The sequence below is a fragment of the Cavia porcellus genome, unplaced genomic scaffold (assembly GCF_034190915.1).
Source record: "Cavia porcellus strain 051 isolate PalLab524CR breed Dunkin Hartley unplaced genomic scaffold, mCavPor4.1 scaffold_6, whole genome shotgun sequence".
Classification (NCBI taxonomy): Eukaryota; Metazoa; Chordata; class Mammalia; order Rodentia; family Caviidae; genus Cavia; species Cavia porcellus.
The window spans coordinates 95,985,254-95,997,464 of NW_026947489.1; the positions used below are offsets into that span (position 1 = coordinate 95,985,254).

The 12,211-nt window shown below is 46.0% G+C and overlaps 1 protein-coding gene and 1 long non-coding RNA gene across 6 annotated transcripts in view; one reads left to right on the forward strand and one right to left on the reverse strand.

Annotated features, from left to right (window-relative positions):
• Window positions 1-10,928, reverse strand: part of Map3k14 (mitogen-activated protein kinase kinase kinase 14) — a 38,963-nt gene extending 28,035 nt beyond the window's left edge. For 4 of the 5 annotated variants that reach the window (XM_063251735.1, XM_063251734.1, XM_003465731.4 and 1 more), the window contains exon 1: window positions 10,810-10,928. The gene's annotated coding sequence lies outside the window, so the exon portion shown is untranslated. The remainder of the gene's footprint in view (window positions 1-10,809) is intronic. The other variant, XM_063251733.1, reaches the window with a different exon arrangement.
• Window positions 3,303-5,593, forward strand: LOC134476572 (uncharacterized). The gene is made up of 2 exons (XR_010048386.1): window positions 3,303-4,062; window positions 4,279-5,593. It is a non-coding gene; the product is annotated as an uncharacterized LOC134476572 (long non-coding RNA).
• Window positions 10,929-12,211: the final 1,283 nt, after the last annotated feature.

Below are 12,211 nucleotides of genomic sequence, written 5' to 3' on the forward strand. Positions count from 1 at the left end.
AGCTGAAATCATTACGTTTAAGGTTAGGGTTTGGGTGAGCTGCGCCCACCCCAAGGACAGATTCTAGGACTACATTCATATCTGCCATTCATATTATAAACTCAGGCTCCAGGCTTCCTGAGTCTAGGTGACTGTTCTTTTGTAACACAGCCTTGAGCATCAGCTGCCACTGTCATTAATCTGATCACTACTTTGTCTCCAGGCCCCTAACACAGAGCATTTGATATACTTTGAAAGAAGTGTCACAAGAGCAATTTGAATCCAACTCTCAAATAGAAAGGAAGCCACAGAAAGTACCACTCCGTTAGAGACCAATGTGGCACTGGAATAAACAACATGGAAAGAAAAATAGTATCAAAAAACTGGTTCTCCATATGCCGAAAACTAAAACTAGACCCATGCCTATCACCATATACTAAATTAAAATCTAAATGGATCAAAGATCTCAATATTAAAACAGAAACACTAAATCTATTGGAAGACAAATAGGGTAAAAACCTTGAAGACATAGGGGCAGGTAGAGAATTCATGAACAGGATTCAAACCACACGGGAAATACTTCCCAGAATCAATAACTGGGATCACCTCTTATTAAAAAGTTTGTGCATGTCAAAAGAAATCTCCAGCATAGTGAAAAGAAAACGCACAAACTGGGAAAAAAATCTTAGTGAACTCTCCCTCAGACAAAGGACTTCTGTCTAAAACATATAAAGAATTAAAAAAAATCAGACCCCCAAAATTCAAAGATCCAATCCAAAGACGGGCATCTGAGATGAATACACACTTCTCAGATGAAGAAATACAAATGACAAATAGATACATGAAAAAATGTTCATCATCATTACTCATTAGAGAAATGCAAATTAAAACCACACTGAGATTCGATCTCACTCCTGAAAGAATGGCCAGGATCAAGAAAACACCAACAATAAATGCTGGAGAGGCTGTGGGGAAAAAGAAACTCTCTTACACTGTTGGTGGGAGTGCAGGCTGGTGCAACCACTGTGGAGGTCAGTCTGGAGATTTCTCAAAAAACTGGGATTGGAAGTCCCATTTGTTCCAGCTATTCTACTTCTAGGCATATCCCAAAAGTTGAAACATATCACACCACAGTGATATATGTGCACCCATGTTTATAGCAGCACAGTTTGTAATAGCCAGATCTTGGAAACCTAAGTTCATCAACTGAGGAATGGATAAAAAAGTTGTGGTATTTTTATACAATAGAGTACTACTCAGCTATAAACAATGATCACATTGAGATATTTATAAATAAATGGGCGTAGCTTGAGACCATACTATAAGTGAAATAAATCAAACTCACATGTATGAATACCAAATAGTTTCCCTAGTGTAAAAAATGATACAAACACATAAAAGTATGTAATAATCATGATTCCCCATTATATAGCTTTGAAGCTTTATAAAGTTTTCACTCATTAATTAGAATGGTTTTATTCTGGGCTGTTTGATATTACTGTCTGTGATGACATGAACAGCTATTTTGAAGAAAACAAGACATCATAATAGCTAATGCTGATTTAATATCATCTTGTTTTAAAGTTCCATTAAACTGTTGTTCTTCTGTCTCCATTGCTTTTATCATGTTGTATCTTATTGGATTTTATTATATGTGATAGTATAAACAAAACTTTTATAAGCAGAGATAATATAAAAACCATTGTTCATTTTCTGTTAGCTGGTTCTAAATACCTTGTAATACTTTCATCCTCTTGAATGGTTTCACACTATCTTGATATGTTTGATACAATAGTATATGAAGTTATACTCAAATATTTCAAGGAAAGAGACACTATGGTAACTACTATTAAGTCGGGTTATCAAACACTATGTTGCTTAAATTGTTCTGTTCTGACCTGTATTGTTACGTTGTTATATCCTCTTTTATCTCAATCTTCCCCCTTTTTAAAAAAAATTATTTTATTATTTTTTTAATTAAGGGAAAAAATTTAAAAAAATTAGCAGGATATACTATACTATAGCAACTTTTTGATTTCCTGTTAACTCGATTTGAAGCCCTGTATTGCTCTCACCATCTTGTTTTGACTGATTTTACTCTATTCTGTTCTGTTTGATAGTATCAAGTTTGAGGGTATAGGTAACTACTTTGAAGGCAATAAGATTCACTATAATGCCCATTTTGGTTTGACTATTATCTTCTTTTGAAGTTCTATAATATCTCCAATGTTTAGGATTTATTGGTTTTGTTCTGTACTGTTTTGTTCAATTTTATTATAACTGATGATATAGGCAATTCTTTTTAAGATAGCAAGAGGCATTATGGTAACCATTGTTGATCACCCTGTATTCTGTTTTTACATCATGTACTATGTCCATCCTTTGTTTTGACTGACTGCTTTGTTTTGTCACATTTGGTTTTATTCTCTTCCCAAAAAAAGTAATAAGAACTGTGGGAGTAATAAAATCCAAAATGTGTAAATGTTATTGTAAAAAAGAGAGGAAAAGAAAGTGCTCTAAAGGACACAACTGTAAGTATGTTTAGGTGTGTAAGATAGATGACCATATTACTAAGCTTTTGTTGGATCACTGAACACAACTGTTTGCAGTCTCACTGTTTGAATGTCTACTTTGTATGCTTTAATTTTGTAACTTGAACAACTATTTCTAAGATGACAATATGTAATCTATTAACTAGTGATTTCTTACTGTATTTTTTTGAAATTCTGTATTACTTGTACCCTTTTACTGTTTTGTTTTTTTTTCTTTAAAAAAAAAAAGAAAAATAGTATTAAGGGGGGGGGGCCCAAAACAAGCACAGGTGTACTTTGTAATAAGCAGCAAGAATTTTTTTATTTGTATACTATATAAAACAGCTTGTGTCATCAAAATCTGCAAGTTGGCTATTTTGTATCACTGAATGTTCAACAATGATACATTTCTGAAGTTTACTGGGCCATCTGTTCCCTCCACACTAGGACAGTGTTTCTTGGATAAGCCAAAGTGCACTTCGGGACCTGCCACACCTTGAGGTCACCATCACAAGCAACTCTATTTAACCTTTTGGCTTGGACTCAGAACAAGAAGCAGTTACTAGGCTACAACACTCCCACTCCAATACAGCCACAGTCTTCTTTCTGGGTTTGTAAATCAAGTTTTCCCAAATGGGACTGGCTTTAGGCAGGGTTTACCTAAATCAAGAGAAGATGAAGAAAGACAGGCTCAGGATCCCCATAGGGAGGAGCATCATTGATGACTGGCTCCGAAATTGAGGAACTGGTTTGCAGAAGTTCAGAATAAACAAGAAACCCCAACAACTTTGCTTTCCACACAAGACTCCAATGCACGGGGGCATGGAAGAAAGCATGTAGTCTGCCCGGCCCTTTGGCAGATGATCCCTGACAGGACCTGTTTCCAGATACCCTTCATGCTCTTGGACACAGCCCTGAGTGACTTGCTGGAGGACACGAGTGCACACTGCTTTCTAATGAAGATTATACTCTGCTCTCTTTTGGGTAGGAAGTAAAGGGCTTAGGCCACAGATATTATGGGGAATTATCTCAGACTGATTCCCTAGTGAAAGAAGAAAATCATGTAACGGCACAGGCTGCTCCTCCTCTCATCCTCTTACACCAGCAGGGCCCCACAAGAGGAGTCTGGATCATGGTATCAAACTTTCACTCAACAAGTACTTGTCCCTTGGCTGCCATGTCCAGGAATTGTGCGGGTCACCTACAGTGTGATGGTGATCACAACAGGTGGGAGCACCTCTGCTGCAGCCCTGAAAGGGCCTCTCGGGATGTGGATCTTTGCTACCCAGCATGTTCACTGGGTCAGCCTTTGATGACCTGCCTAAGTCCAGTCTGAAGACACCAAGCACATGGATTTGCTGATGTGGGCCCTGCCTGCTCTGTCCTAGCCTGTCTTTAGCAGCTGGCCGCTCACTGTCTCTGCCTGACGGTGCCTTTGCTCTGGGGTGCTTCAGTTTCCATACTGCTCTCAAGCTCCAAGCTGTCACAAGGTCTGAGGTCTGGTCTGAGAGAAAGGCCCAGGTTGTTCCTATCCAGATACTGCAGATTCGAGGTGAGTGGGACCTTCCTGCCCTCAAGCTCTGAGCACAATGGTCAGCACTGGTTCAAGGTAGGAACAGGTCTTGGGCTATGGGTCTTCCTTGCTTCTCTTGCCCCCATGGCTGAGGTTCCCACCTTAGAACCTTGCCTGACCTATATCATGCCTGTACCATCTCTGCTATGTTAAGCCCCCTGGAGGGTGGTGCCTCAGTGGTACTTGTTTTTACAGATGTTCCTTGACTTATGATGCTCTTATGTACCAAAACATCCATCAGAAGCTGAAAATATTGTACACTGAAAATGCTTTGGACACCCTAGCCCCAAACCTTTTAGAGTTTTCAATGATACCAACAGCACTTGGTGGCATGTATGCTATGTGTTCACTACCACTGCCCTGACCCATAGCACCACAGCCTCGCCACACAGGACAGCCTGGCATTCATTGTCCTGAGACAAGGGAATGACCTGGAGCTGCAGCTCGTGGCTCTGTCCAGCCTCAGCAGAGAGTTCTGAATCGTATACTGTGGGCCCAGAAAAGATCAAACTTCAAAACTGGAAGTTTCCACTGAATGTGTATTTCTTCTACAATATCAGAAAGCCGAAAAACCTTAACCTGAACCATCATCAGTTAGGGATGCCTGCATATTCGAGCAACTAGCAGAGCCTGCACGACCAACACTCTTGGCAACTATTCTCCAATGGGAGAATAATGGACACAGTCCTGGGGAACCAATGAGGCCATGGATCTGAGAGCCAGCTCTGCTGGGTGTGTGTGTCTGATCTCCGCAGGAGTCACATCACAGTGGCTGTGTCCTGACTCACTCCAGCAAATGAGTGCCCTTCAAGCTGGCTGCTGAGCCACCCACCTACCCCTTTCCTAAGTGTGACCTGGATACTCATTTATTTCCAACCATTGCCTTTTATCTTCTTTTCTGTAGAGGTATTTCTGTCTCTTAAAGTCCAGCACCTGCCAGGGGAGACTGCTGGGCTTGGGCAAAAAAGCTGTGTTCTCCCAAATAACTCCCTGGGCCAAAGGACTCTGGTGTGACTTACTTTGCAATGGCATTCTCATCTAAGGCCCACTGAGCCCCCTTTCCTTTCAAGACTCCCAACCATCCATAGGGAGCATTCGTTCTAACCCAGTGAAAGGAAAGGCCATTGTCAGTGGAAGGTGGGGGGATCTAGGATATAGAGTTCTCGGTAGCTTCAGAGGGACATCACACTTCATTCTCAAGAAAGAGCCTCTTGTTGAGGAACCAGATCAACCAGGTGGGATAATGCCTGTCCTCCCGACTCCTGCACACCACTACTTCCCAGCAAATGACTGCAGAACAGTCTCTCAGTGCTCACTGGTTTGGACTATTGCACCACATGCCCGCTCTGAGAAAGACTCTGCTTGGCAAGATAGGCAAGTACCCAAGAAGTGCCCAGCAGGTGCAGGCAACCTTTGGAACTTCCAGATAACTCTGCCCAGGATTGTATTTTCTTAACAACCTTGGCATTCTTTTGATTACATGAACCTCTTGGTTCAAGAAAGCGTCAAACAGATTACTGTTTACTTTTCCTTAGACCCTAGGCAGCCACTGCTTGGGCACTACCTTCTCCAGGACTGGTGTAACTTGCAGGAAAGCTGGGAATATTAACATTGGTATGGGGAACAAAGAGAGACACTGGCTGACAAAAATTCCCGTTCCAGGAGCAATTCCAGGGTCCAGTGGTACCAGTACCCAGCATACATGGCCTGTGTGTTGTCCAGGCTCTGCCATTAATTAGCTAGGTGGCTCTGGGAAACTGACTTGGCTATCTTGGGCTACCTTCTTGCAAAATAGGAGGATGCAAACACTAACAACCATTTTTAGCCTGTGATTCTAATAGTGTTTTGACACAGCAGTTAAGGTCAGAGGTTACTTAGCCCTGCCAACCCAAAGTGACTAGTGGTTAGCCCAGACTGATGTGGTATGGGTTCTGGGGCTGAGGAGGAATACACAACTGAGAGGAAACTAGACAACTTGAAGGGAATAATTGGTTCACTGCTACAGTTCCATGAAGTCCAGCCCATTTGTGAGTGATCCTAGACCTGCTCCCAGATGTCTGGACACACAGGGGAGCCAGGTATGTGATACATGCCTGTAATCCCAGTACTTGGGAGGCTGATCCAGGACTGCCGTGAGTTTAAGGTCAGCCTGGGCTACACTGAGAGTTCAAGCCCAGCTTGAACTACACAGTGAGACCTGGCCTCAAAAAAATGGTCAGCAGCAGTTGCAAGGCTAGGTCTGGGGAGGGAAAGGCAGTTCAGGTGTTCTCCTTGCTGCAGCTTTCTGACTCCAACACTGGCCTAGGAAGTAAGATAGCTGAGGTGGTGGCAAGCTCAGGATTCCAAAAGCTTCCAGAAATCCAGGGTACAATCTAGGTGTTTCAATCACTAGTGCTGTTGTGAGTCTCCAACCCAGTTAGCTAGGAAGAAGGCAGGGGAGAGGGTTCCCCAAAAGGTCTTTCATACCAAAGTACAGTTTGTCTCTCTCTGCTCTCTGCCAAGGGATTTCCCAGCTCCTGCTGCTGTACTGACTGTCCCTGGAAGAGGGCCATTTTCCACCCTCAAGGTGGCTGGACTCAGGAGTATAGCCACACTGCTGACCCAGGCTCTGTGGCTCGTCCACGTGACCCCTTGTGGGTGGTCGTCTGTCAGTCAGCAAGCACAGGAGCCTCCTGTTGCTTCCTGTTCTCTCCTCTTGGCCTTGTGCTGAGGTGAGGATGATGCTGGCAAAGGGCTCCTCAACAAGGTCTACTCAGGACTTCCTCTTTAACATTCGGGTGACAGATCGCCTGTAACCTAACCCTTGCAAGGGTGACTCACCTTCCAGAGAAAGTGCTCTCTGCTCACCTAAGCAAAGCTCCTTGGAAAATGACTAAAGCACCTACTGAATGTAGGCTGTGGGGCTGCCTGGGGCCTGAGAGGCCTCCAGACGCTGCCTCTCATCTCAGCCTGAAGTCAGAGCAGCCTGCCTCTGTAGGCTGCCACTTTCTTTTTCCTCTGAAGCAAGCTCCACACAGGGCTTGACATCCGGTGATCTATTTTTTCTAAAAACTAGGTTCACTTTAGAAATGACTCTAGCCCTGAAGACAATTTCCTCAAGAGAAAACAAAATGTTATTTAAAGGGAATGCCAGTCAGGTAGGGGCCTATATTTTTGTCTTGTATTAAGGGAGAAAAAAGAATTTAAAATCTAACATGGCCTTTTTTCTTTTCTTGTGAGATTTTAAGGGAAATCTGCAAGTCTTGACTCTAGATCCAGGGCCCTCAGACCTGGGAGGGGAGTTAAGGTGACAAGACCTGGTTATGAGAGAGAAGTTGGGTGAGCTGGGGTGGCAGGTAGTGGTGGGACCCTCCCTGCACAGCACCAACCCTCTTTCGCAGTCCTCCTGACCTGTTGCCTTGTGTTTACACTGCATTGTCCTTCTTCTTCCCCTAGAGGCCATGCTAGGGTTGGTGTATTACTGGTGGGACACGGGGGAGTCCTAGATAGGCCCAGCCTTGCTGTGGCCTGGAGTTCCAGAGGCCTAGAGGGTGCCGGCTGTTCACCGGGTACCAACTCTAACCAGGCAAGGCCTGGCTCTTTATAGACTTACTGAGAATGTGGTCAGGGCAGAATGGAGTGCAGGTTGGGAGAACTTGATGGCTAAAACCTCTAGGCTAGAGAAATGTTTCCCTGCAGGTTCTACTGAGAAAATGACTGTGTTTTGTCAGGCAATCTGAGTGGCGCCCGACACTGTCTCTTTTCTTGATATCATCTTACGGAAGACAGGGGTAGTTACAGTGCGGTGATCAGTAATTACTAGTACTATCACAACTATCACTAACAATAGTAGCAGCAGTAGCAACAGCTGCTATGTGCAACACTTACTATCTCTCATTTCCTTCTACTTAAAATTGCCTCATAAAATATCTCATATTCATTGACAGGAGAGCACACAACACTCAGAGAAGTGAGCAGCTGGCCTGCAGGCACACAGCAGCAGATCTGTCTGAGATGACGCCTTGAATCACCACACTTTGCTCTGAACAGATCAGTTGCCTCAATTGCTGCCTCTGGAAAATGGGAATAAGCAGACCTAACCACATGATAAGCTACTCATCTTTTGGCCTTTCATTAACAATACCCATAATTAACTATTAATATTAATGAATAATTGTTACAATGAGTCGCTAGAGCTGCTTCCTTGGTTTAGTTAAGTCCAAAATTGTTTTGGGGTAACCCCTCCCCCCCATTCTGATCCTTTCTTGAGCATGTTAGTAGAAAAGGCAGTAAACTAGATGTCAAGAAAAGAGGATTTAGAGTCCAGGCACACCAATTTCTTCAGTAATCCTGTCTATTTCTTTTTGATAGGCTTCACTTTTCAGATCTCTGTTCCTGTCTTTCTTCATGTAAGGATTAAGAAAATTCAAAGGGTGGTTATGAAATTACTCCTATTCACAGTTTCAAAGGATTCACATCAGGGAGCTGAAGAATTAAAGGATGTAAAACAGCAAGAAAGGAGGAGGACTATTTAAATACATGGCAGGACATACAGGCACCGAGGAACACATTTCCTGCACTACTGATCAGGTGGCAAGACAGGCCCAGAGCAAAGGGCCCCATCCCGCAGCCCTGCGGCTCCCTACTGTCTGCAGCTCCAGACAGCAGCACAAGGGTTGGCTTTGAACCCCTTTTTCTCCTTTCCTTGATCTCCGCAGAGCTGACTTATCCTAAGGGTTCCCTGAATTTACTTCCCAACTGTTCTACCCCCTTCGATTTCACATGGGTGCCATCAAAAGTGCTCACAAGGCTCAGATGTTTCCAGTTTAACTGAAATACTAAAATGGGGCAAACAGGAAGCATCAGACACAACTGCGGTAGTGACTTATTAATCATGAAAGCAAAATTTTAGTTGCATTTTAACCTTTTGCCAGGAAAAATATAGCAGCTTTGAGATGACGGATGCTTTTGGTAGCAATATGCTGCCTGTGTGAGTATCAAACTGCTTTTGGCTTTTTATTTAGGACTGAATTTGGTTTTATTTAGGACTGGATTTGGTTTTAAGACACCTCCTATCAAGGAGACAGGGAGACTCTATCAGCTCTCTTCACAAGGCAGACAGCGCATCAGGAAAGCCCATGTGCTATCCACAGAAACAGGAAAAATTAGGAAGCTAAAGTGCCTTCACTGGTCAAATGACCTAACACCCTTCTTAGGGACCAATACAGCATACCACTCTGGGAAAGCTTTCATCCCTTCTACACCTCCACAGTTCTCTCAGCTGGCTCTAGCTCAGCAGAATCCTTGTCACAAAGGACTCATGGCAGCTGCCTAGGGCTGCACGCCCAATCAGGGTAAGCTTTCTTTGCAGCATTAAGTGATACACAAACACTCCAGGCAGATCACAAAGGAGCCAGTGTTCATCAGGAGAACCAAAATGCGGAACCAAATCTCCATCTGTTGAGGCGAAACGGCCGACCAGATATTTTTGTTTAACAGATGAAGACTCTTTGGCAGGGTCTGTCGGGGAGCCCCTCCCACAAACCCTAACAGACAACGCCAAAGGCAAAATCCCCCTTCAGAATTGCTCCTTATAATTAGAAAACAATTAAAAGATGACCTACAGCTTGGCAGTTATGGTAGTCTGATTTCACAACCTGTGAGTACCTATTTCTGAGTATACACCTCGGTACAAAGTCAGACACTCACTTTTCTCTTGAGATTTTCTGAGAAGTTCAACATCCTTCCATATAAATGAGGATGTCTTACAGGTGTTTGAAAAATTCAGAAGTCTGGCATCATTCCAATGGAAAGAACTTTGACATCATTTAAAAATATCAAGAAAAAATCCAAACACATTCTAAGCAAGACAAGCACCTTCAAAGTGTCCTCTCATAGCAGGAGTGGAAACACCAGCCTAAACACTCTCCTTCTTTCTCCATCTGACTTATTCTGTGGTCCTGTCAACCCTCCGTCCATCCTAGCCGGGCGTTGTGGGCCTCACCGAATACAGAACCAGCCAGTGCAGTGTCCCACTTCCCAAACGGAGGACCGAGGTTACAGAGATGACACTAGCTAGGTAAGACACACTACTCATGCGCAGCCACTGTTGCTCTCCGATTTTTCAGGAAGCCTGTTTTTAGGGTTCCCTTCGAATAAACTTCGGCCTGCTATCTCGCCCATCACAGTTCCACCCGCATGTCATTTCACTCATTTCAAAAGCATACTTCAAGTAACTGGTGCTGTCTCTGGTTAACAAAAACAACCTTGTCATCGACACCAGTGATTTCTGCACCTTATCTCCAGTCAACTCTCTTCTCCCCGCACTCAAGCTCAGCTCCCTCTCCTCTAGGACTGCGAGCAACATTTCCACCCCAACTCAAAGGCTTTCCGTGAAGCAACTGAACAGCATGGAGGTGCTGGGCAGGAGGGAACCCTCCGTTGCCCAAGTCGCCAAGGGCCACCATGGCTCCAGGGTAGAGGTGACACCCAGCCGCGGCGTGGGTAGGGCGTGGATGGCCGGCTCCGCCCCGCCGCGGGTCCATGGGGCCTCCAGCGACGGGGCCAGGCCGGGCGGAGCGGGCCCGCGAGGGGGCGTGCGGACCCGGGCGCAGGCTCAGGGCGAGTTGGCCCTGTCGGCCCCGACACGCGCGGCAGCCAGGCCGCAGCCCGGCCCCGAGCTGAACGCGACTCAGCCCCGCCGCTCTTCGGCGCTCCATGCGGGCCCCGTACCGCCCAGTCACCTACCGGCCGAGCGCCGACTCCTCCACCGCAAGTATCCGCGCCGGGACCAGCGAAGTACCCCCGCCGCCGACCCCTGCGCTCCGGGCCAGGTCGCTCCGCCCCGCTAGCCACGCCTCCCCCCGCGGCGGCGATTTCGTCTAGCTTCGCTCCTCCTTCTTGGGGGCCGCACCGCCACTTTGTTCCCACCCACTCTTCTAAAATAGCCAATGAGATGGCCCAGTTCGGCGGGCCAGCGTTTCCCTCCCTAGTAACGATTGGCTAACGAGGCCTCGTTTCCAAAAACAGGCACTATTTCCGAGCAAGGTTTGTAGAAGAGATTACTGGGCCCGCCGATTGACAGGAGGCGGAGGCGAGGCTGTTTTGCACATGCGCACTCGGCCCCTGCTGCTCTGGACCGGTGGCATTCTTGAGATTACAGGACGGAAGGGGGACTATACGCATGCGCTGGCACTCCCCGCGCGGGCCCGGTTACCTTGGAGATGGCAGGGCGCAGGGCGCGCGCGCGCGCGAGCGCGTTCCGTCTCTCTTTTTAGTCAGCTTGCAGCTTCCTCTTCACTAGAGTTGGGGCTGTGGGGTTAGGAATGCTGTTTCCGGGCCTGGGATGTAGCTCAGCGGCACAGCGCCTGCCTGGCAAGTGCGAGGCCCAGGGTTCAATTCTTGGTACAAATAAAACAAAACAACGATAACAAAAATACATGTGTATGTCAACAAAGGGAATGCTGTTCGCTGTTCCCGACCACCATAGACCGAGGACAGACCGAGGACCAGGGAGACAGCTACAGTTGCTGTCCCTCGAAAAGTGTCAGGAGTCTGGAATCCACGCGGAGCACAGAGCAGACCTGGGGACACGCACTACTGTCACAGTGCTCCTTCTTGAATGAGGGACAGGGAGCGGTGGCACGGCAGAGAGCATTTTTCTAACTTGCTGAGGTATTTTCTAGTGTTCCCATGATGAGCTTGTGGTTTCATTTGTCATGAAAATTCCAAACGTCATTATTTTTTGAAGTCTCCAGAATAAGAGATGTGCTCCTACTCTGTCTCCTTGATTCCATCAGGAGACGTAGGCAGGGATGGTGAATCTCCAGAGAGGCCATTTGGGACCCCCTGGGAAGGACTTTCCATCCCAGTGCCTCTCTCAGGAGGTCGGCACCCAGTGGATGGACTCTGACCAGGGGCTGGGGAAGCCAACTCAGGGGTTGGGAAACTCAAGCAGGGGTGGGAAACTGACAACCTGAGGTCTTATTTCTCACCTAGGCCACAAATCCATTTTGTTCAGCTGGCCCAATGTCGTTTGCTTTTTCTTCTTTTGAGAAAGGGGCTTGCTATGGAGGCCGTTGGCTGTGAACTCACTGTGTAGCTCTGGCTGTCTTGAACATGGGATCCTCTTGGCTCAGCTTACCGAGTG